General features: G+C 42.8%; 1 protein-coding gene across 11 annotated transcripts in view; it reads right to left on the bottom strand.

The window, feature by feature from the left end:
- The window catches only part of MBNL2 (muscleblind like splicing regulator 2), a 110,198-nt gene extending 83,874 nt beyond the window's left edge, over window positions 1-26,324 (bottom strand). For 8 of the 11 annotated variants that reach the window (XM_048072654.2, XM_048072655.2, XM_048072652.2 and 5 more), the window contains exon 1: window positions 9,718-9,878. The gene's annotated coding sequence lies outside the window, so the exon portion shown is untranslated. Of the gene's footprint in view, window positions 1-9,717; window positions 9,879-25,311; window positions 25,585-26,188 lie in introns of those variants that run through there. The other 3 variants (XM_066986669.1, XM_066986661.1, XM_066986716.1) reach the window with 3 other exon arrangements.
- Between the last annotated feature and the right edge of the window lie 218 nt (window positions 26,325-26,542).

The following is a 26,542-nucleotide window of genomic DNA, read 5'->3' on the forward strand; positions in this document are numbered from 1 at the left end:
AGCACTGACTGGATAGGCAGTGCCAATCCTAGGCTATTTAGTTTCTAAACCCTGCTTCAAAACAGACTGCAAATTTTTATCAATATTGAAATGAAAATCCATCTCTATTTTAACTCAGCTATTTTATATGGAAATAGAGCAATAGGAAAAAGTCCTTCCTACTCTTACTAGGATTTGTTGAAAACTTTCCTGAAGGAAGTCTCAGTATCTCAATGCTTCCTTAGACTGAAAGGGGAAAATATCAGGGGAAAAAGTAAAAGTATTTTTAGCAATATTGAAACAATTCCATCTGAACACTTTATTTTCATATGGCTGAACCATTTTATCGTAACTTAAATGTTATCATGGACAAGCACACAGTTACTCAGGAACACATCATAAATTTTGTTTTGATATGAAAGTTGAATAAGAGCTCTTTCATCCTATCAAAACAAGGAGCTGCAGTATGTTTTCAGTGAAAATTTCCACTGAACACATTTCCCAGAAATGTTTTGATGGAGCACTTTTCCAGACCTTTGCCTACTATCTCTGCTTACCTGTAACTGCAGAGATTTCTCTCTCCTGCTGGGAACTGCTAAGCGCAGCCTGGTGTTCCTGAGTATTTCCGAACAATGGATATGCTAGTGACACTAAGTACAAGCAACTGGCTTTTGGCAAGAGCGCGCTTTCTCCTCAAATTGCAGAAGAAGATTTGGACTGTTTAAAATAACTCTAAACAGTTTTGGCCTTTTCAAAGGTTTAATTCGTTTGTTGTACTTCAAACTTAGTCACAAACGGCTATTAAAATCAATATTTTGTTTTACACTCTGTTTTGTACTGCCTTGCATAACTTCTGTGTAAAACTGTCATGCAAAAAAAAAAAAATCCTTTAAACTTGTGTAACTCTCACCTTGATAGACAGCACTGTTTTTAAAAGGTACCATTTTTTCCTAGCATTTCTTTCCCTGAAGAATATTTTCTGTGTGACAAGGTCAACAAATAGCACAAAAAATATTCTGGATTTGGTCAATTAAACAACACCAAAAACATCACTCAGAGATAAAATCCTGTCCATTTATAAACATAAAAAATGGACTGCTGTGATTATGCTTACACATTTCTATCTCAGAAAACAACTTTGCAAAAATGACTTAACAGATTTCTCTCTTGAATGCGCTTTATTTTTATGCAATGTTTTCTTAGCTTGTAAGTAAGAGATTTTATCTCTTCTAACCTCCAGCCTGTATATACACAGGCCTGTGACACTTGATAGGAGTTCTTCTCATTTCATACATCATTTCCAGGACATAGCAAGTAGGACATAAAATCAAACCAGACCAGGAAAAAAAAAAAAAAAAAAGAACAAGTCAACCAGCTCCCTCTCAGTCAAAATTATGCCCTCAAGTAATCCTGTGCAACTTTGTGTGCTGCAAAGTATACATTACCAATATTTGGATTTTACAGAGATAGCTACTCTATTACAACACGTAGACTTTAGAAATCCTGAAAAACTATTTGAAGTGTCCTTCTCCAGGTTTATCCCTCTGTCCATCATCTGAAATAGCAGTAACCATGGAACCACTTTACAGGAACTGAACAGAATTGCCCGTCCACTACCAAAAAATAAGCACTATTGTACTTTGAAAAGTCAGAAAAGGGAGAGACTAAAGGTATAATGGTATTATAGTTTCATGTAGCTGGATTTTTTTTTTAGAAACAAAGCTCACTTAATTTATATCTTCAGTTATGTTTTTTTTTTTTAAATTTATTATAATTTTGTAATGTTAGGTGAAATCCACAATTTAAGGCCTCTCTTTTTTTTTTTTTTTCCTTCTCTGACTTTATTATTGCCACATGCTCATTTGATGAGCAAGGTCTCTATGAAAACTCTGAAGAATCTAAATTTCATAAGTGAAGCACTGAAGTCAATAAAGGCACACAAATACAAACGTTTAGTATTTTTAAATGAGAAGAGCAGAAACTTGTCTGCTGTTTCTGAAGTTCTACTTTCAGGCAATCGTTTTTACCTCCAGATGAAGTACTCTAAAGATGAAAACCATCACATTTACCTTCCCCTCCAGCGACAAGTATGTTAACTTTTTGGTGTCTGAAGGCCAAGAGGGCTGAGATACAGCTACGTATCTTTACGAAAGCAGACCACTGCTACTAAGGCAGATTTAATTTCATTTATCTTTAAGAAAATAACTTATATTGATTCCTCTCACAGGAATCCTCAAGTTCAAGGATCTACTATGCTATTCTACTGCAGCATAGCTAACTCTCACCCATTTCACTGGAAGCCTTAAAGCATCGAGTGCATTTCATAAAGCCTTATCACCTACAAACATGTTTACAAGAGCTGTTTTTAATAAAAAGTACAAATCTGACAGCTGTGGGTAAGAGTTAAAAAAACCACAATTCCTAAAAAGCTCAGAATTAAGCAAAATGAAAGCAAATGAGTCTGTCATCTTTGTAACCTGATGATTTTTGTGGGACCTAACTCTCATGATGATATGAATGTTATGGATGTCAAACAAAATTTAATTAAAAGAGGTAGCTAAAAATGCAAAGTACTTGCAGATGGCATGAAGACTGAAGTCAGCAGAAGTTCTGGGTCAATAAACTCTCTGAAAGGCCCCCAAACTCAGCAAGTTCACATGGTTAAATAGCACCCTTTTACTTATCTGCTACAAGTTTTGTAATGCAGGAGTTTACTAACAGTTGTCCTCCTCTGCTGTGCAATCTATCCATAAACATTGAAAGAGAGTTTGCTGTTAACATTATATACTGTGAAATCGTTCCTGGAGCTAACTGTGAGGAGTTATGAAAGTACCTCATGATAATGAGTACACTGGATGACAAAATGACATAAGAATTTAACATAAGAACAGACAAAATAATGTAGTGGAGGGAAAAAAAAAAAACACAACAAAAGTAATAAATAACACACATATAACACCAAGTTCAAACAAGACACTACTACAGAGGAAAGATATTGTGGGCTCCCTCATCTCAGAGGGGTGACAACTGAGATGGGAAAGAGAGGGACAAGATCAACAGCACCGTCAGCATTACGAAAAGGCTACTAAACACAATGGCTCAGATGGAAACTTCTCCTCAGAACGTCCCTAACCCCTGGTGACTAAAAGGTGAAGTCACATGCCTGTCAAGGTGTGCATTCCTGTCCTCAACTTACCCCTTTGCCTTCTCCGCTTTGGGACCGCAACTCCTTACACGCAGCCTAGTTCTGCAACTAGGGCTGGCAACAGATCCGTGGGGACACGCTGATCCTCAAGCCCTCCCATGAGAAAGTCAACACTCTCATCTCTTATTTCAAACACAGATTTCAGAGACCGTGGACTCGTGCCACCTATCTTCAGGCACATAAATGCGTCACCGGTGACTGAAAAACACAATATCCTTAGTCGCCCTCGGTGCCAAAGGAGAGGTGGGTACCTCCAAAGAATGATTCAGAGCGTAAAGGCATGGCTTTACCTCCTGGAGGTACCACAAAGCTACAGACCGTCCTTTGCAGAAAAATCCCCACAGGGAATGGCAGCGCGGGCCACATGCTCTGCTCTGCATGGGAAGCACGCAGCAGCTTGGGAAGGCAAAAAACTGGCAGAAGTGGGCATTTGTTCTCAGGCCATGCTCCTTCACCCTTCATCTGTTGGGCCCTGCTCCTCAAGAGACAGGGGAGAGAAGGGAGGACAGACAGAGAGTGGAAAAACAACGGGAGAGAGAGAAGGGGGGCTGGATCCCTCATGGTCTACTAGAGTGCAACCACTTCCAGCTCCATGGGTGAAGCCCAGGTCTGTGAGATGGATTTAATTCCAGGTATCGCTCTCCACCTTCCCCCCACGAGATGGATGCTGTGGCTTCTTACCACTTCGGACGTTTTATACCGAGGATTAAGCTGCTGGCGTGTCCCCTGCCGGTGTTTCCACTTCAAAGAGCTGCGGCTGTGGATTGCAAAGCCTTTGAAAGTGGCCTCACCGCACAAAGTCCTGAGCATTAAATGAGGTCTTAAAAAAAATAAAAGCACAACAAGGTAAAAAGAAAAAAATGCTGGCTTTCTAAATACTTCAGTGTAGCTATTTTCAAAGGCTTTCATGCCTTGCTCGCTGTGGCAAAGAAAATCTCCTTTTTTTTTTTTTTTGGCATTTCCCTATCCTTCAAAATGATGGAAATAAAGCAACCCAGACTGGAAGCATGCCCCAGGATTAGCAGAGGGGAACTGAAATACACAAGGGACCTGAAAAAATACCCGTGAAGCAAAAAAGTTTTTAAATGCATGTTCTACCGCTCCAGGACAGCGGCGCACCGTGCTGCCGGCGCATGTTTAGCATCTCAATAAGGACTGCAGCACTGCAAGCGGTAGCGCAAGCGGCCCACACACAAGTGTCCTCTGGCACGGAAACCTCACGACGGAGAAAGGTCTGCTCAAAACCACCGTCACCGCCAAGCTCCTGTTCGCCTCGCAGCTCCCCGCCTCGCTCCTCGGGCCGCAGAGAGCAATTCTTCGTCCCCGCTTTGCGATGGCGTTCGGCCAGCAGCCCACCTTCACCGGCTTGGGGACCTCCTGCCTTGGAGCCCCTTTTGGGCTGTGGGTGGAGGGAGGCAAGGTAGGAAAATCAATATTGCTCTTCGCAGAGCAGTAAGAGGCAGGCAAAATGCGCTACCAGTGAACGCAGCTGCCAGGGAAATCCCATAATTGTAATGGCAACCTTTTAAATAAATAAAATGCAAGGCTCTGCTGAAGTCCTGAATCATTAACTGGGCACCCTCGTACACATGTGCCAGCTACCGATGTGGGATGGGAAGGATAGCCATAGGTGTCTGTTTACAAACCAGCGCAGTTGTAGGAGTGAAATATTGATGTAGCTGCTGATAACAGCACCAAAAAAAAACACACCTAAAAAGGGAGAATGAGTAAGGAAACAAAAAATGGACTAAAACTCGGCTTTGGTATTCTACAGGGCAGTCACTTCCCCCACCTCAACGTCAAGCAGAGTCTCCTACTGATTGCTGCCAGCTGAATGCGTTAAAAGCAGAAAACCAACACACTTCAATTCATTTACTGAAAATCATATTCCAAGCTCCTGAAAGTAAGTGGAAATCTTATCTTGCCACTTTCCAATTTAAGGTTAGTTTTAGACTAAGTTCCAGACACTGCCCAAAATAAATGCCGTGTAAAATACTTGCTGTAAAATAAAAAATCACAACAGATTCAGAAAATGGGGGGAAGGGAGGTGCGATTTCAAGACTTTTGGTATACACACCTGAAGCTTGAAAACAGCATTTGAAAAAGGATAAAAATCCTCAGTTTCTGAAGAAAAAAAAAATCAGCCTGGATAGGAGAGAACCTTAGATGGAGGTGAAAAAAATATTTGCTAGACCTATCTCGTAAAAATGATCACACCCAATAAACATTGAAAATTTGCCTTCGGAATCCTCAAAAAGTGGGAAAAAAAAGCACTTGAGAGTCTGAGCTTCCTTACATAAAACTCTAGAGGGAAAACATGTCTGTATTTTTCCTTACCTGTATTCTCTAATTCTTCCTATTGTTCAAAGCGCTGTACTCTCTGCAGGAGGAAAGATTTCACCACCATATGAACCTTCCTACCACTCATGTCTCTGCTTACAAGTTCAAAAATGTGCACTACCCAGACATTCTTCAAATGGCATGCATCATCCACTCAGAAACGTCTAAAAATTATTGATCTAACGCAGATAAAAGAGTAATAGACTCTGATAAAAGCCATCTGTTCCTACTTGATTGATTTCTTCATCCAAGAACCGCAGCAGTAAAACCCTCCTGTCTCATTACGTATTTCTTTGTATTTCAAAAATCACAACAATGTAAGATGATAATTTTATGTGTATTACATGTTTGTTTGCATACATCTACATATGAAAATAGGAGGGAAGGAAAAAAACATGTGTGTCTTTTTCATTTACCAGAAGTACAGCTGAGCTCTGAATTGTCAGGTTCACGGTGTCACAAGCCCACCAGACCCTTTGCCAGACTTACACCTCCAGGAATCCTACAGGTGTTCCGTAACAGCAGCCAGCTGAACACTGGCATCTCTCAACAGCCTTAGTAACAAGCGCTAGCACAAAAAGCCCTCTGCGTACTTTGTATTTCTTTGCATTAGTGACAAGGATTTTTACATTTAATCTCCTGGCGGGTACGCTCTTGAATTTTCAGTCCCAAACTTTCCTTTTTTAGCGTGCCCAAAATACTGAACTAAAAATTTTATCTACCTTATTATAGATATAGATACACACACATACATGGGGAGATTAAGACATCGGCAAGTTCTAGGAAGATGATGCGTCATTTCTTTCTCCTCAAGCATCTTCTACCCCAAACAGAGCTGAAAAGTTTGTTTTTAAAAGGAGACTTTGGGCTCCATACATCAATAACCAACAACTGTCACTGCGTAATCTGTAAGATTAGTTTAATTAGTCAGGCAGATAATACTACTATTATTTGAACTAGTTTTCACCACTGACACCCTCTTAAAATGAGTTTTATTTTCCTCAGGCTATCGTTTCAGCCTTCACAGACAAGTTACATAGCACTAGTTCACACTAGTTAACCATAACACATTATGCTAAACACAACACATCAAATTAGCTTCGCAACCAAAGGCTGGAAACTGGTTTTAAAAAGCAAACATACTAATAAATTCTAAAGTAAGAGATTATATTCTCTTTTGCTAGGATTGTGTGAAGAGCTATGTGTTTTTACTCACGAAGAAAGTAGAAAGTCATTGAGCTTTAAAAAAAAGCATTTCTTCTCTGAAAGATAAAGAGTCCTTAAAGTCAAAGAAATTTCCAGTAACTCTGAGAGCAAGATATCATTAATAGCTGTTATTTGAAATTTAAACCTTAGCAATGTGTCTCACTAACAATTTAAGAAATAAAACCATATGTGGAATTACTAATGAGGAATTTAATTTGAACACTAAGTCTTTTTCTCATCTCTCAGTACTATAAAAAGTGAACATTTTACAGAGCTTTTTACAAATAAACACAGTGCAGCTTATTCCTGACATACTTGCGAGCAACAGAGAATAACATTCATCCACAGCTGAGATGACTTACCAGACCTGAGTGCCTGAAATCCTATATAATATTAGTAGCTATTTTTCTTGCTCAGAAAAAAATATTTTTAGCTTATGGTTATTTTAGAGTTTTGTAAAATACATGCTTACAAGTGAAGAACTTGATCTCCCTTTATAAACAATCTGTAATCACACCCTATACTCCAGGACTAGTAAGTCACTAATAAATACTATCTCAGGAAAATGAAAAAACTAATTTAATACTGAGTAATTTATACCCTGAAAAAAAGACAGACTGAACACAGTAAGATATTACTGCACAAATAGCTCTGATGAAATCCGCAGAGAAATTAAGCAGAAAAGATATTAAATGAAAAGAGGTACCAGAATCTGGCCCAAAATAATTTTATTACCAACTATTTACATAAGAACATAAATTCAGAGTATTTATTACCATCTCTGCCCTCCAAGATGAAAACCCACCATAAAAAAAGCGTACCTTGAACAGGCAAGATTTTTCTTTAAATCCCTTTGTTGACTGATTGTGTATTGCACCTGGTCTGTTGTTACAAGCTGTTTGACTGAGTGATAAATGCAAGTTTTCACTTTGGCAGTTAGACATAAGAATGATAATTCTATACAGTGCCATCTCAAAGACAAAAAAAAAAAAAACAGCCACTTAAATCATCTGAAAAATGCAGTCTAGAAAAATGAGGCTGAAATTTTTTCTGTGTAAAAGCTGTGCATGAAAATAGTTTTATTTGCAAAAGTAAAAAAAACCTCATACTTCATAACATGAATAAGATTATTTGACTTCTAATTATCAATCTTTGCTTCACATGCGTAGCATACTGTGTACACAAACACTACATTTGAACATTCACAGCAACAGCGAAATGTACATATTCATACTCCATTAATAATAATGTTCTACATCCTGACATATGTTTCTCTTGTTAGCAGCTTGAAATCCTCAGAAGACACACGAGGTTGCTATAACTTAGAAGAGCACGGTGTTTGTAAATTACTGATTCATAAACTGAAGATGTGCCAGCATCCCAGCTCCAGGTCTTCAGCAAGCATTTAGCCAGGTAACAAGGAACTCGAATCAACCTCCTCAGAACAAAGTCATTTGTGAGGAGCTGGGTGACGACATCAGAAGTTTTGAGCCCATGTCCTGTACCTCTCCTTGAAAAGGTGAGGGATGAATGGGGTGGGACAAGGTGGAAACTTGGTCTAGCTATTTAATGCAAGCCATTAAAAATTAGCTTAAATTGAAAGGTTTCTTTTTTTTTTTTTTTTTAAACACCATTTAAAGTTTTCTGCTCAGTAAAAGGTTCATTTACCTTATTTCTTCTTGGAGACATTGATCTTCAGTCCTCCTTAGCTCACACACTTGATTTTTTTTTACCCACATCTTATCTGAATACAAATATTTATATATAGTGTTCAAGGGTATTATTGTTTCACCAACTGTTAATCTTCATAAAGAAGCTTTTCTTTTATTTTTTTAAACTTTGTTATGTATTATGATGATACTGCTATCAACACAGCTGAAGACAGCATGGTAATTTGGGTAGCTAATTGGGTGGGATCCTGACTGGTACTGAGCGCCATCAGTGCATATGGCAGTCTAAGAAAGTTGAGGAGGTTTTAGCACGTCACAGGATGAGGCAATGTCCTCAGACCCTTCCAGCAATACAATGGTAAAGTTTGCTTCCAACACCTAACAAGTAATAACAATGAATAATAATTCTATCCTTCCAAAATTTTATGGACTTCTGTCTAAATAATCCTTTTCCTACTCTCCAGAGCACTTAACATAAATCTTCTCCGTTGCTCCCGAGGCTCCTCCTCAGCAAGAAAGTTGATGCGTCTCAGCAGTGAAATCATTGCTGCGAAAGCCAGCCTGCTCATTAAATTATTCTGCTAGCTGTGTGTTCTCTCATTAAAAATGCATAAAGATCAGATAATTGCAGTACGTACTATTAACCTTGTTTTCCTTGTTTTCACGTAAAGGTCCTGTTTTGTTGCCGAGACAAAGACCTGGAAATGGCAGGGGAAATGCTCGACTGAACTACAATACGAAAAACTCTAACAGCTTGCCTTCGGGAACACAAGGAATCACTGCGCAGTCTAAAATGCCTAGACTTTTGTAACAGAGTAAAATACTGTAATCTCACTGTGCAGCTCCTGCAAGCCCCAGGCAGACCGTCCTGGCTTTAGTTAAAGCCTCCGATAGGGAATTGTTTATAAGAGCCATTCTAATTCACATAAATCTTCAAACATATCTGCTATAAACTTCGCAGATTTCCAAGGTTGACTCATTCTCTTTATTAGAGCTGGCAAGCACTGCCAGGCGGCAGCCCAGCTAAAAATCCAATTAGGGTGCCGTACTTCTGAAACACACTGACCTATTTCTTTATTTTTGCTCGCGTTATTTTTAATATGCATATACTCACAGTCTATTTCTGAAAAGAGCTGCTTATGTTGTGACTGAACTCCCCTGGAAAACAAGTTAGCATAAAATCCGCATACTGCGCCCCGACAGCAGGTATTCGCCAGAGAAATCTTGTTTCCCCGACTCCCCCAGGCAACACATACGGTATGCAGCACACTGCAGCAAACTCTTTAAACATTCAATAAAAGACAATGATCCTCCTACCTTGTTCAGCTCTGTCTATTCGGCACATTTCCAACGGGAACAGAAACCTCTGCTACCAACAAACAGCCGCACCTTTCCCGTTCCATCATTGCGATGAATAATTTTCCCACAAAACGCTTAGCAGTGTCGCCCCCCCCCCCCCCCCCCGTTGTTTTTTTTTTTTTTTTGGCTCTCGGGAAGCCCTGTGCCTTATCGGGGGATTTTTCCCTCAGATGATGAAGCAAAGACACAGCCTAAACTCTGTTGCTGAAGGACTGCAGCCCTTCCTTCTCCCAGAGCCCTCCCAGCATATGGCAGCCAATCACACCCCGCATCGTCAGCCCTGCCGCTCTCGCACCGACTGTATCGGGGTGATTGACACAGCAACACAGCGCTTCCAACGTGTAAAAACAATGCGTCCATACTGATGAACCGGGAATCTCCCTCGCCCAGGAAAGGAGTTGTGCTGGCGAGGAGGTAAAGCGATCCCCTCCATGAAATACCACATGCGGCAAACGCAAGCGACTCCCTTCCCCTCCATCGCCGCGACAGCTCGGCGATGTTTTTGCACGAGGGTTTTAGGAGCTTTTGCTGGGCATAAACGCGTGCACAAACAGCACTGGTGAAATCGCAGAACTGCAGCGATGCTGTTTTGTTTGTAAAGGTTTGCCGTGCATCTCAAGGCAAATAATCCGCCCCTTATTTTAGCGTGCAGCCAACACGCACTCCGATTCAGGCTGTGATGTTCTCCTTTTAATTCTGCACAACCCTACTGTGCAGTGTCTGCATTTAACGGTGACATATACACAATCGCTTTCATAATATTTGAGACCAATTGTCATGGACCACAGGTATGGGATGCTCCTCGACAAAGACACGATCTATCTGATGACGTTTTAATAGCCTTGGCAGAAAAAACACATAAGCAGCCCCCAAACTGTGGTACATGCTCACAACTGATGTTCGTTAGCATCGAGGTTCAGGCGTAAGGACTATGAAACCAGTTGCCATTTTCAAGCCAAACTGTGGGCAGATCGATACACTCGTTACACAAGGTCTGGTGTCAGTCAATTTGCTCACAGTTTTTGCTGGAGTTTTAAATAAGAGAGCAAGGCAGCAAAGGATTATCGAACAAGAGTTGCAATTAAGAAAAAATACAAAAATGAGCTTAACCAGAAAGTCAATCTTTATCCAGAAGGGGATAAAGATTGCAGCGCAATACTACTTTAGACAGCAGTTTATGCAATTCAATCCATTATATAAAAATGCGTAAAATCTATTTAAATTCCACTAAAACTTTAAAAATATGAATAGACAAGAGGAAAACAAAGCCCTCATTCAACCGGCAGTTCCGTCCCAAGGTCCCATTGTTTCCTATCGCCTGTTTTGCATATTAGAAATGACGCTTTCCAAAATCCATTACCCTGCCATCCTGCAAGCAAATACTCTCCTTCGGGCTTCACCACCTCCCAACCAATTTATTAGGGTCTCCCCCTCCCTGGCACCACCACCACCCCCGGCTCAGCCCCCTGGCCCACTGCCACCGGTGTCCCCACCATCTGACCGTGACGCACTCCTCTCCTCTGTCCCTTCGCAGCTCCCCCTCCTTCAAGTTCAAGTTTCTGCTGGCTCCAGCCTAGGAGACTCCTACAAGGCAGCCCTCCCTCTCTGCTGAATCACCCCTTCCATTCTGTGCTTTTAACAACAACAAAAAACCCTAAATAATTGGTACCGAAGAGTCTCAGAAGAACCCCGGAGACGGGTCACACGGCTGGCCTGCTCCATCTATTATCGAGGTGGCCCGGTGCATCTCGTTGGTATTTTCCACATTCCCCTGATTCTGTCAAACTCAAACTGCCTGTGTTAAAATTTTCCATGCTGGACATCTGCTGCAGGATTTATTTATTTGTCTGCCAAAACGCAGTTTGCCCATTTCTGAGACAGGCTAGACAAAAACACGTTGCTCTGCCGTTCTCACAACCGACTGAACTGGGGAACTCTGCTCCCCCCACTCGCCCTTGACAGGGCTGTCTTGAAATTTGGCACAGTGCTGATCCCTCACTTTATTATTTACTTTGTTATTTATTTAATTTTTAAAGGCTATTCTTATGAAAATAAGAATAGCTATTTTGCTATTCTTATGAAAACATCTTTGTGTCAGACAAAGCTCTAGGACCTACCAGCTGATACACCTTCCTATTTTTCTTTTTGAGCTCTGCAACGTAAATCACAGAAAATGTTCTGCAGCAAGCATCCACCACCTCCTCCGTACGTGGCTGGAAAGGCACCAACCCCACAGCGCGACTGAGCATGTAATGGGCTCAAGTTACAGGAGATTAGCAGGATTTCCCCTGTAACTGCTGCTCCCATCTGCCAAAGACCAGACATTGGAAGTGACAGCAGGAAGACAACCTCGCCTGTTGCTTTCGTGACCCTTCGGCTGATGCCCCACGGATGTGCAGGAGACAGACTCTTCATACAGCACCACAGTAGGGTGTGAGAAAGGTCAAGGGGACCAAAACATGGCACAAAGCTGGGCAGGAGAGGAGAGGTCTCAATTAGAGGAAGGGGAGGAAGAGAAAAGCAAGAGCCAGAGCCTGGGAATCCTGGGTCTGGTTGAGCAAAAGGTTAAAACAAGGAAGCAAAGTGTCTCAGCAGGATGAGGAGCTGGAGAGAGCGGCCAGCACAGGGAACCAGCGGGTCCAGCATGGCCAGGAGCCGAGAGATGTTACCAAGGGAAGGACAAAAGACTGATGAAGCCCAATGGCCCCACAGCACCACACAGGGTCCAAGGATGAGGATGTGCAGCGCAGACACCACCATTCTGCCCACACAGGGGCTAGCCCTGCGCTGTGGAAAGGCAGGCCAGCCATGTTGCTCAGCTTGGTGCCAGCACCCTGTCCCCTGCCCTCTCCTGTCCAGCAGGACACACAGCCACGGTCCCCCTTTCTCAATGAACCAACGTGGCAACACACATCAAGAACTTTGGTGAGGGGTTAGTTTGCTTCTGAGAAGGAAACTTCCAAATTACTTCAAAAAAAATAAAAAATAAAAAATAAATAACTAAATCCAGACAAGTTACCAGCACAAAGCCCAGAAGCACTGGGCTTCACCACTGCCTGCACAGCTTTATTTCAGCGGCACTGCTCCACAGCACAGACACGTTGACCACGCCACCGTTTCCAGGTGTGGGACAGGCTGTGCTGTAGGAACAAACCAGGCCCACGCTGAGCAACAGCTCTGAGCAAGAGACAGGCTGAGGGAGCTGAGGTTGTTCAGCCGGGAGAAGAGGTCCGGGAAGACCTTACAGCGGCCTTCCAGTACCTAAAGGAAGCCTACAGGAAAGCTGGAGAGGGACTCTTTGTCAGGGAATCTGGCAATGGGTCAAGGGGGAATAGCTTTAAACTAAAAGAGGGTAGATTTAGATTAGATTTCAGAAGAAATTCTTCACTCAGAGGGTGTTGAAGCACTGACACAGGCTGTCCAGAGAAGCTGTGGATGCTCCATCCCTGGAGGTGTTCAAGGCCAGGCTGGATGGGGCTTTGGGCAACCTGGTCTGGTGGGAGGTGTCCCTGCCCATGGCAGGGGGTTGGGACTGGGTGGTCTTTAAGGTCCCTTCCAACCCAAACCATTCTATGGTGATCCTCTTAAATTATGTAAGCAAAACTAGCAGCTACATGCTCACCTGGTTCCTCGTATAGATGATTATATTTTAGTTCCTCCCTTGTCAAATTATCAGAATCCTCTCAAATCACTAAGGTGTGCTGAAAATAAATGGTCGTAGGTGTCAGCCCCTCAGCTAAGCCCCATCAAAAAGCTCAAGAGAAAATACATAATCTTTCTAAAAAAATGGTGTTTGAGTAGCATGCAGCACGTAAGGCATGAGTTCACAGACTGAAGGAAAAAAAATATACTTAAAAATACCTGCTCTGTACATTGAGCAAGGAGTTCCAGAGTGACTGATCTGAAGTGGAGATGTGCCCATCCAATCATGCATTTTCCACATTAGTTACAAAGAAAAAGGACAGGATTTCATTTTTCAGGCCTCCTTATACATTCTATTATATATTTAATTGCAATATGACAAAATCTTACAGAAGCAGAGAAACTCAGATGTCAAACTGAGAGAAGAAAAACAAATAAAGGTACATTCTGAACACAGAAATGCCATCTGCTCTGTTTGAGAGCTTCCTGTAATTAATGGTTCAAGGTAAAAACACTGCTGAAGGTGAGTCTTACACGCAATTTTCTGAAGGTTGTAGATATAACTTTTGCAGAAAATTGGACAACTTTGGAAGTAATAAAGTAGCAGTAAACTGGAATGAGCAAAATGTACATTTTTCTTTTTGCCTTCTTTACTCTTGAATGATAGCTATTAGATCTAATCCTTGAAACAACAAAAAATCTTGATTTAAACAGAGTTATGCAAGTATGGACTATAGATATCACTAGCATTTAAAGCACCAAGCAACTTACATGATATTGAGTACACCAGAAAGATGATTTTCAGCCCTGCATAAATGACCTATGGCAACAGTGACATTTCGGTAAGTTCAGCAATGGGGAAAAGAACTTCAAAACTATTTCTTGTGTCAGTAATAGACTCTTCCCCTAGTAACTTCCCACAACTGCTACTACCAGCAAAATTCAAGCTATGGTCTGAATGAACGCAGAAAGAAAATTCAAGGCAGCTGCCAAGAGTTTAAATCTAGACACCTAGACCGATTCATGCACAATGCTACTGATGCCAGCCTTTGCAAAATCCCTCACTATTTCTGAGATAGTGGGGCTGAAGCGATGGTAGAAATCCTTCTAAGTTACAAAAATAAGATCTCCAGCACTGCCAAAATTCAAGTTACTGACCACAATTAGGCATGATGTTCTGAAAGGATGCTGCTAAATTGAATTTGTTTTTTAAAAATATGCTTATAAGAACTCTAAGTCCAGGATTTCAAATGCTTTAACTTTCTAGTACCTAGACATCCCAACTTCCTCCTAACCTAGAAAATCTTGAAATTGATCATACACAGACAAGAAAACAGACTGTTCTAGTTTCACCATCTATGCCGAGAGAAATATGAAACAAAAAGACAGAAGCAAGCACTTTAATTCAAAGTCAGAAGTTAGGATTCACCTTACCAAACCTGAGGTGGCTCCTGAAGGCCTTCTAAATCTCCTCTCTCCACCCGCTGGTTGCACAGGGAATTTAAGCCATGTCTATATTATGAGATCCAACTGCATGGGTTCAGGCTCGCACCCTGCCTGCATCCTGACTTTATTTCGGGATGACACCACATCCCCATCAGGAAGAAAACTGAGTATGCATGCACCCTTCCTTCTCACGGTGGTTGCATTTGGGACGGGTAATGAACATGCCAGCCAGAAGAAGCTGCAGCACACTCCAACCAGGTTTTATAGCTGAACATTTGAGACATGTATCCTGGGTGCACCGCAGAGCCAAGCTGCCTCTGGATGTAGCCTTATGTGCTTAGCTTGAAATATATGTGGCCAAATATAAACAACCACATCTCAATGAGTCACCCTACTCCCCCTCTCTCTTTATAGTCACTTGAGAGAAATAGGCATTTGTAGGCTGTGATTCATCTTAACCCGAAGTAGATATTCTAAGAGATTCGTCCATATCCTAAAAATGGCTTTCTATTGATTACCTGAGATGGCCACCCTTCTATTAACTCCTTTGTTAAACATATAAAAGGTGAGATCTTACTATAGAAGAATCTTTATTAGGAACTTAAGAATTTAGACTCTTAAGATACATTGCTGGATAGTACTTTTCATTTTCAAATTAACTTAAAGTAACTAAAGACATAAGCATATAGTTTAAGAACACATATTTTCACAATGCACAGTTACAGCTTTGGTGTAAATCCTCAGCTTGCTATAAGCATGTTCCAGTTATGTTGCTATATAAGCTACATAAGCTTGTTCTCTAAGCTATGCCGAATATGTTCCAGTTTTTTTTTTTTCCCCTGACTGAACATCATCAGTCCTTGAACACCCTCACGCTTTCTTCCTCTGAACAACTGACTGACACCAAATTAACCTAAGAGGAGTCAGACTAGGTTCTTCTTTCTGATTTTCTCTTTGGTTTTCAGGGGAGGATTTTAGGAGAGGGAAGACTGGTAAAACAACTGACTTCTTGCTGGCTTTATCTGTATAAGCTAGGAAATACACACTGGCAAAATAATAAGGCAGGTAAAATAAACTGTCAAATGACCTTCATTAACTAGCTCTTAGAATGTAGTCTTACACAAAAGTTTCATCAGAAACATTCATGACAGCTATAAAAGCTGTTTGCAGTTATCTGAAACACCAAATCACAGAAGCATTAAAACAGTAACATCAAAACTGTAGTCACCCGAACTCTGATATCTAGTGCCTTCTTAGACTTCCTAGGGAGTTCCCGTCGGGCTACAGTGGCAACTGCTGAAAGACTGAGCCATTGGTATGGCCTGGGTTGTATCTGCCAGCCCTATGCAGATATCTCAGATGTAAAATGGTCCTGTGTCATTTCTGATGCCATACATTTAGGTATCTAAACCCATCCAAAAACGTACACAATATCCTCAATACACATCAGAACAGAACCTTCCAACTTTTTTTAGCAACATGTCCAGTTAAGAAGAAATAAAGTCTTCCATCTGGATACCGAAGACTTACAGAAACAATGCAAAGGTGTAAACCGCCGCTGTTCAGTACTACCTAAATTATCTTTAGTGAGACCACTGGGTATTGGGAAGTTCTTCCATTGCTGATAAAAACATGCTCCTTCCTCCTCAGATCCTTCCATGACTAATTTCCTCCATAGCTATTGTTCTGGCCTCAGATTTGGAGTAGCTCCCGTTCAAACCTACAACAGGAGGAAACCACTTGATAAATCACCTTGTCAGAGAACCTACTAACCTCATCCCAAAGTCACATGGACATAGGAAAAACCCCTTGTGCTTCAGGGAGCATAGGTGGAGGACGCATATACTAAACTTCTGCCTCTTATCCTGAGAAGCTAGGATTTGCTGGCTTCCTGTAACAGCCAACCTACCAGGCTGTTAAAACAGGAACAAGATTTGTCCTCTAAAAAGTTCCTAATTAACACAAATAATATTTCATATAATTACCTGAAAAAATTATTCTGATTACATTTTCTGCAGGTAAAACAAGTATTTTTTAATCTTCTATGAAGCTTCAGTTATCAGCCTCTAACATAACCCAGATCCTGCTTATAATTCAAGTAATGGCTGCAAATGATAAATTTTCTGACCAGTGATGTAATGAGAACTCTTTAATTATCCTTTAAATCCAAGAGCTCTACTTTATTACTCCATTATAAACCCAAGGGGAAAAAGATGCCACCGAAACTAAGCTGCATTTTGGTTATCCCCATCTTCAATTAGTACAAAAATAATTCAACTCACTCTAATTGGTTAAAATTATTCTATTGTTTTTGCACCCTACTGCGACGTAGGTGCAAAATATCCCATTGCTATTTAGCAGGTGACGCTAGCTGCCGTTTCCCTACAAGCTGCCACTTAACACCATGAGCCCGTAGGGTAGACGCTCAGGGGCATGCAGCAAAATCAGCAAGCAATCTCCACTGTAAGCAGAGAAAATAAGCTCCAGGAGACTTCAGAGAGAATGAGAAGCAATTGAATAATTTTTGTTTTATAAAATCGGTAAGAGCAGGATTGAGTCCCTCACCCTTTTACAGCAATTAATGACCCGCACACGTACAAGTAGAGGACTCCATGTAATTAACAAAGCATTACTTTGGCAAGGAGGATACGCCTGGAGTATGTAAGTACAGGGTTTTATTTCTTTCTGTGAAGTATGGATGACAGGTAGGAGAAAGCTATGCCAAGTGAACTGCTGGCAAGCAACTAGTCTTTTGGTTAGCAGGCAGCTCTGTTTTGTGAAGTCTATGAGTTTTTGTTCACATAGGCAAGCTTTTCTTTAAACATCAGAATTACATGCATTCAAACAGTAATGAGTTTTACACCAAATTTCAATTTTCACCTCAAAAAAGGTTGATTTGTTTCAGCTTGCTGTATGGTTACTGTGAAGCACCAAGAATGCTTTCATTTGTATAATGTTTTAAAACATTACATGTGGTTCTTTGCCTGGTTATTCTGCCACATAACACTATATAAATATACATGATCTTGGACCTTCATTTTTTCTGATGTCACATTAAGCTAACAGAAACCAAGAAAATAAATAGCTGTATACAGAGGAAGAAACAAGAATTGCTTTCACTCAGGAAAAATAAGCAAACAAGGAGTAATGAAGGGCAAGAAACAAGGTCCTCTAGCAGAAGCACTAGGTGTGGGATAAAATGGCATCCAAAAGCCTAATCTCTGATGACAGTATGGCTCCAGCAGCATACTTCCAGATTTAATCCCACCACCTCAAAAATGAAGTAAATTGCAGAAAGAATGCCTCAAAATCAAAATGCACACAGAGGTCAGACAAAAGGAGAGTTTATTTGTAGGGAAAACTCTGTAAGTGGATAGCATCCAGCTTTCTAACGCTGTGCACTTTACTGCTTCAGTATCTTACTCTGACTCTCTTCTCTTCCTCTCTCAGAAAAAATAAAATAAAAAATTGACAGAGCCATTCATTTGGCTATTCCCCCTAGTACCAACTCGAATAACGATTAAATATTAGCACTAATACATATTAGTAGAGGCAAAATGAGATTAGAAGGTATCCTGCCTGCTACTTTCGGCTTATAAGGAGTACTAGGTAAAGGGGACTGCAGAGGAAAAGTGCAGGATGAAGATTATGTAGATCCTTTGCTGCAGTCGGTATACAGTCTTATGAACTTAAGATCTTGAGGCCAGTTCCACCACAGTCCACCTGCCCTCTCTGTGATCGCTGTGGCACCTCATCCTGTGAAGCCAGCTTTGGCAGGCCCATAACTTGGGGTTTGTCTGTTCGGGCAGCATTAAGCACATAAGGATTTCTGCCCTCCTATCTGGGCTGGGTGAGAAAAAAGAAGCCTATTGAGAGGGGTTACCTACTCTAGCCTCCAACTGAAAACAAAACCAGCACCACCAGCAGACCAGTTCAGCTGTTACACTGTCTCGATGAGTCCTGAGAAGCTCTGGGGACAGGTATTGGCCTCTCTGGAGGACCTGCCACAGTGCTGCACTATCCTCCCAATGTCCAACCTGAAGCTACAAAGCAAAAACATGTTGCCATTGCCCTTCACTGTCATCAGGCTCTACTTAGGAGAGTTTGGCTTTAATATCTTCATAATCATATCCTTGAGTAGCTGTAAGCAGCTACTGAGTTGTCCTTTAGCCTTGTTATCCGACTCAAACCCCCCAGCTCCCTCAGCCCAGGCCGCTGTTCATAATGGTAGCTCCATACTGGATCTAGACACGGCAACAGCTCTTCGTCTGAGCTGGACGTAGCACCTTGGACAAAAGCGGTGAAGGTATGCTCAGTTCCCAGTGGGTGAACTACAGAAACGTTAGCTTTATCTCTTTCATAGGATCATTAAGGTTGGAAAAGACCTTCAAGATCATCTGGTCCTTTACTTTTGGCAGCATGTACAAGGGAATACCACTCAAGTGTTTTTTGCATTTGCTTCTTTTGATTCTTCTTTGAACTGCTGGCAGAAGGATAGGTTGAAAGCCCTGGCTCCTGCACAGAAAGGTCCACAGAATTTTGGGCCCTGCTATTTCTGTCCTCTCAGATATTGTATGTATTGAGCGCACTTCCATTTTACAAAGATATCTACCACCAAGCCACACTATCTCATCAAAACCCTTCCAGCTACTGAAAGACAACTGAACAACAAAGAAGTGAAGCTATTAGTGCTTGCTTTCTAGATGAATCCTTTATACATCCTTCAGAAACCAAGATTTGATGCAGACATTGCTAGTTATGGCCACGTCCAAACATTTCTTTCTGAGACAACATAACCTGAAGTGTATTGACAGCTCTAAAAAAATCCTTTAAGAATATCCCATTTTTTCAGTCTACTCCTTTTTTCAGTCTTTTATGCGGAAAGCAACAAATAATTACAACCCCTTGACAAATTTCTGCTGATGTAAACAAAGCAGAACTACAGCAGTTTTAATCATTCCTCCAGTTCAGAAAACTCATTGTCTCAACCCCCAAAGCCTTGTGCACAGCATCCCACAAACTGACATCATCCCCGTTCCCAGTTTGTTTCCAGACTTCCTCCACTAGGGACTTGGCAGCAGCAGGGACCAGCCCTAGCAGGATTGGCACCGCTGGTAGGGCTGCAAGAAAAAGGGCTTCAATCATCTCTGAAATTTTTAAAGAAGCATGAGGTAAACTCTCTAGAAAGCGAGGACAATGCCGTGCTAATCCTTCTGTCAGCCCTCAGGCCATCACCACAATTCAGACTACCAACCCACCCTGCTGCCTCACCAGGGAGGAGTACTGAGCTCCACCCAGCTCTGGCCTCCAGTTATTGCCACGCCATTAGTCAAGAGGCTGCTTTACAGCTCAGAAAGAGTATTGATTTTTCTTCCCCCTTCCTCTAATTCATGGCAGTAAGGACAGGTTACGTCAAGAAAATGTCGGACTGAAGCCACTCACAATACCTCGCTCTGCTGGATTGCGCCCTAATTATACCATCACAGATATTAAGCCCTCACCTTTCATGTCCACGCTCACCACTGCTCGCACAGGATGCATTGCCAGGTCTAACCATTCCCAAAATTCGTCAGTTTGTAGCTCCAGAAAGAATACCAGGGTAAGCACACTTCTCCTGTGGCATCTAGCAATCCATATGACAGAGTCCACTACCATGGACTAAAAAAGTATAAACTGGAATAGACGGTTCAAGAAATTTGGAAAAGAGCCAGAGAAATCAGATATCTTCTACAAGCTGTAAGTAGCATGAGAAATACAGTCCACCACAAACAGGAAGCAAAGAGCATAAAGCATTATGAAATTAAGTGAATGAATTGAGTAACATAAGACCTATCTCTAACTGCCAACAGGCAATACAGATTCTCAAGAGTGAAATACCTGATTGGAATTGCATCACCCAGAGCTGTCTACAGGAGATCTAAATCCTACGTCTTTTTTTCCCCCTCATGATGCTAAGTCAAAGACTCAAGGCACAAACAGATGGCAGGAAGCACTTTATTCACCTGTTCTGCAAATATGAAACCTAAGGTCTTTCTAGTAAGGCATTTTTATTATATTTCACTAATCTGGAAAGCTAAAGTTAACATTTATTCACTTAAAGGCTACAATAGATGAACAGATTTAGGAAGGCTAACGCTAATACCTTGTAATGGAAGGTAGCAAAACGTACCAGAATGGTAAATCTAGGGAATTTCAGCAAGTATATTGACAAGGCTAAACATGCTAAGTCTCCAGAATTCATCTTTTCATGTTTTGTATGAAAAGCCAATTTCCTCATGGTTCCCTTGACACCTTCACAGGTCACCTCTGGTCCAACCTGCAGAGCTGGCTGTATTGTGGACCTGACAGAGAAGTTAAAGATTAAGAATATCACAACATTTTGGAAAACGCACCTCCTCATTCAAGCAAGTGGAATAACTCCCAGTTAATTGGGAACTACAGAAAGCCATAGTAGAGCAAAGGCTGAAAAACTCCAAAATCTTGTACAGTTCACAAAATGCCAGCATGACAAGGGCTTGAGTGCTCAGGGAACTGTTAACTGGTGCCACTAGCACTGATCATAAAACACAGTCAAAACTCAATAACCACTGCTCCAGTAGCATAACCCAAAATCACCTTGATATTTTTTGACTATTTCTCATATACACACATAGGACAGAAGTTCCAGATTTTAGGAGAGCAAATAATGGCCAAGTAACCAATTCATCAAAGCTTATGCTAAGGCCATTGATGCTCAGAGCCTATAATGTCCATATAAACTTAGAGCACTGCAGGGAAATGTCCTACTTCATAAAAACCTTGTGCACGCTTTGAAACCCCTTTCAGCTAACAAGAACACACTTCACCCATACCCACTAACACCTCACTCACAAACCAAGCTGAGTACATTTTGACATCCCTGTTCTTCAAAACATGTTTTCTTCTAAGACCTGTGAATTCAACCCACACTCTTTCCAGACTTAAACCATTAACAAAATACTCACAAGTTCCCTTCCTCCTTGAAAATGTAAAAATCTTGCCACACTCCTGAGCTAGCGCCACATCTCCCTTTCCTGAGAAAGGTCAGTAACAAAGCCAGCTATCAGCTCGCCTAATTGAGCCTAAAGATATGTACCAGGGACACCAAACTAAAGAGAGGGCCCGGACCTTCCTGCACATCTAATGAGTTCCTATTGGAGGATATGCAGGTTCATACATACTCAGCCTCCCAGACCTCCTTCGGATTCCATCAGGCATGAAATATTTGTCACCAGAGGGTGGGGACACCTCACAAGAGTCCACAAAATATGATAAAGTCTGTGTCCTTTCTGAATAAGCTAGGAGCAATTGAAAAGAAGCAGCAATATAATTTGGTAGCAGTGGGAAACTGCTCCACCGGCCCTCGGCCTTCCCCGGTGGAGACCTACAAAGCTCAATGCTCTCCGTGCTGCTTTCCAACATCAGCATCAAACCAGCAAGTGAACACGTCAGAAACAGTCTCTAGTTCTTCCAATATGGTGACAACAAGACCTATTTATCTTTCAGCACAAACAGCTGCGGCACTGTCAAAACGACCTGCTGCTGAGGAGCGGCTGAAGTTAAATTGAATTGAAGTTAAATCTAAACCTGGAATTCACCAGCGAGCAAAGGAAAACACTTGAGAGTCTGCAGCCACCTACAGACTCTGGTTTTGTTGCTTTAAGATACATGATCCCAACTGGTCATAGGTCAGAAGTATTTCTGGACTTTACACTGACATTATACTTTCATACTGAAACATTACTCAATGACAGCATTGCTGTCTCAGCTCTATCTAGGCAAAGAGTGACCTGTGCCTGCAATACACTGTAGCAGGCCATGAAGCCTTCCACTCTAGGAAATTTTATTACTCCATAACATTCTGTGTCTTTCCCCAGTAATACAGCTGCAGACCACCACCACAACTCTCATCCTCCTGTCTCCCAGACTGCATCCTCCCAGTGCTCAAAAACTGCCCTGCAGTCTTAAAGCCCTCTGTGGCCTAGGCCCCGGACAGCAAAAGGGCTACCTCGGGCTCCACAGAAAAACAATCCCTGACAATAATTTCCTTCAGTCACCGAGCATGAGCCAAAAATGTTGGTCTGCAACTGCAAGACAGGGATAAACTACTGCATTATCCACCACTTCCAGCTCTTTGAGGATGCCTGCTCTTCCCTCATACCTGTATTTGTTTGAGCCATACCCGACTGCGTTTTTATTCCAAATTTAGTTGAGTGTTTCAGTATCACGTTTCTCTGAAGCTTTGAAGGTGTCAAACCCAGTTATCACAAATAATCCATCCATAATGATCAAGACTGTGCAAAAAGCACAGGGGAAATATCAGTAGTCTAAAAGGGAGATTATTTTTGTTTTTAAAGGTTTATTCACAAGAAATGAGTGACTAGAAAATGAGAAGTATTTTGATCAACACTTTTCCTGACTTTCACTTCAGTGACATTTTAATGAACACTTTCTAGCTACCTCTACTTACATAAAGTTGCAAATGAATGTGGGAGAGTACTGACGAAAGGTAATAGAGGGAAAAAAAAAAAGAAAAAAAAGAAAATTTCATCAGGCATTTCAATTTATTGGATGCCTATAAAAAATGAACAATAATTCATGTGGGGAAAAGTTATCCAGCAAAGATTTGATTAGTAAAAGACATCTGGAAAGGAGTAATGACTAGACAGAAAGAGTTTGAAATATGATAGAGGGGCATGAGGAAAAATATACTGAGATTTGGAATCCAGTTAGGTTACTTTATAACTCTTCAAAGATGAAGGTAGTGTGTTCACATGTGTCCTGAGTACTCACTCCAGCACCACAGAGCTACGAATAAATGGCCAGAACAAAAAAATGTAAAAGAGCAGTAACTGTGATTGTAGCACTGGATGGAGTCATCTGAAGTGAAGTTTCTACCCTGATAACAGACAGTATTAAGATACCTTATTCAATAACAAGTTTAATATGGTTCGTGGATCTTTGTTTCTGTTTTTATTGGCAGGTTAAACCAAATTCTGAAACCTTCTAGTAATACCACACTAAGACCTATGGGGCCTATTAAAAATGGAAAAAAAATAGAAGGTAGTATAAACAAGCAGACTGTTCATTCACCTAGCATAGCATCAGTTTCAGTAAGAACATGCCAAACCTAAATAAATTAGGCTCTATAATTTTACTCATCAGTGTAAGGAGTAAAAATAATCATAAAGCATTGCTGAGATTCCAAGAGCTACCCAGAGGATGCAAAAACATCCAACACCATCACGCAGCAAAAGGAATACCAATTTTGTATGCTTTTCCTTCTTCCTGCCATAAATTGTTAACAGAATTTTTTCCACTGCCTTGTAATTGAGCTTTCAAGCTAAGAAAAAAGCAAGACTAGGAAGGTTCCCAAAGCCGGAGCAGTCACACATCACTGGTCCACCTCACATACCACTTTTGCTATGGTACATGTACTATGGTTTGAGAATCCCTAGGCTAGAAGAAAAGGCAGTCTATTTGGTACTGCATGCTACAATTCTAGAGACTATGCAACTAACAGAGAAGCTACAGACCAGATGTAGTAGACAAGATGAAAATTTCACCCACCAAGTGTTAACAGCAAGTAGACTTTATTTTTAATCTTCTTATGACAACTGTTATTCTGCAAAAGCCAAATTTAAGAAAATGATGCTCAAATGAAGATTTCAGCATCACAATCCCAAACAGACCAATGCCAAAGATTTGGGATTTTGGCAGGTCTACCGAGGTCTAAAAATAGGCCGTTTCTTCAGAGAGGGCCATAAATGATAACGGAGATATGTTTCAGAGGGAAAGCAGGTTGGGGTGACACAAGCCATGTGGCCCACCCACGTATCTGCCCAGCACAGAGGGACGACTCCTCTGGTGACATAGGGAAACGTATTCCGAATTTCACCTGCACATAGATGAGCTATAGCACGAGCCAGCAACACGGGCAAGACCCAAAGACTGGCTTGCCCCACGTTGGAGCTCCAGCCAGCATCTGATGAGCAGCACCGGCTGGCGTCCCCAAAACCTCCACAGGATGGAAGGGAGAGGCTGCAGGGCTCTTCCTCAGCTTCACGTACCCTATAAGAGCCTACAAAGCTGACGTTACACAAAAGGGCCTTGTCCACAGCGGGAAGAACGGCATGCTTTCCAGCAGCAGTACCAGCTGTAGTGTGTGTATGCGAACAGCCTTAACACCCAGTGCATTGCAAGTTACAAACTGGCATCGCTGAAGCAATGTTAAAATGAAAACAAACACATAGTCAAAAGACTGTATCAAAGAAGCTTCCCAGCAGTCCTCCACAGTAACTTTAGGGTATTTCCCAGAAGAGTTTAAGCACGTATTTGGCCGTAAAGCCTACTACAGGCACATTTTTCACTTACGTGCACACACACTGGTATGTGCACGCAAGAAGGGAAAAGGCAGGACAGATGGCTAAATCTATGCATATTTACCAAGGTATGAACGCCACGTTAAAATGATAAGCACCGGGCCAAGTCACGTGCTTGAAATTAATCGCACTTCCGCTCCTGCCTGCAAATCCACACTGCTTAAAAAACCTACAAGCCCCAACAAGGTACACCGGCGCGACACGCTCGCTTCAGCGCGCAAATCCCACGTGGCCGTCCTCCGTGGGGGAATCAAAGGCGAGCGAGTTGCTCCTTGCTCCTGTTTCAAGCACGCATTCCTGCTGCCGGGCTCACCTCTGAGCAGAAATGCAAATAAGCCTGAGGGAAACAGAAAGGAAAGCGTCTCGAAACAGAAGCCCGTAGGCAACGCTGTCACGGCTCGAAAAATATACGTGTGCGCGTATAGGTGCCGTGTGCGCCCATACGTGCCCATTCCTTGCGTGTGCGGGCTTTCTGCACGCCGCCGGCTGCGGGGAGGACACCCAGCGTGCGTGGCAAGCCCCTGGGGGGGCGCGTCGGCCTCTCGCCCCATCGCCTTCACCGACACGGGTGGGTGCGTGGGTGGGCGGGCGGCCCGGGGCGCGTACCCCAGCACCCTGGAGGGGTTGTGTGTGTGCGGTGGGTGCCGCTCGGGGAAGGTGGCTCCGAGCACCCCCCTTTGCAAAGTCACCCAAACTTGCTGCCGCGCGCCGAGCCCACGGACCCGGGTCCCACGAGGAACACGCGGGGGGGGGGGAACTGCGGGCGTGGGAGGGAAGGGAGAGGAGAAGGAGAAGGAGAAGGAGGAGGAGGAGGAGGAGGAGGAGGAGAGGCCGGGCAGCGGCCGAGCCGAGCGCTCCCGGGGACATTGGCGACGTCCCCGGCAGAGGGGCTGCGGGGGGGGGGGGGGGGGGGAAGCCCGCGGGGTGCGGGGCCGCCTTACCTCGGAGCGGGGCCGGGGAGCGGCCGCTTCTCCCAGCCGGGCGGCGGCGCCTCCGCGCAGCGGCTCCTCGCCTCTCCCGCCGCGGCGGCGGCGGCGGCTGCTGCCGGAGGGGCGGCCCCGGCCCGCCCCGGCCCGCCCCCCGGCCCCAGCGCTTCCCCCACGGCCCGAGCGGGGCGGTGCGGGGCGGTGCGGGCTGGGAAGGGGCTCCCCGGCCGCCTGGTCAACCCCTTGCTCCGGCAGGGCTTCCAGGGCAGGCTGACCGGGGCTCTGTGTGGGCTCCGCGGCCGCCTGGTCAACCCTTGCTGCAGCAAGGCTGCCTAGGCCCGCGTCCAGGTGGTTTCTGCAGATCCCCAA

This window comes from Anser cygnoides, chromosome 1 (assembly GCF_040182565.1).
Source record: "Anser cygnoides isolate HZ-2024a breed goose chromosome 1, Taihu_goose_T2T_genome, whole genome shotgun sequence".
NCBI lineage: Eukaryota > Metazoa > Chordata > Aves > Anseriformes > Anatidae > Anser > Anser cygnoides.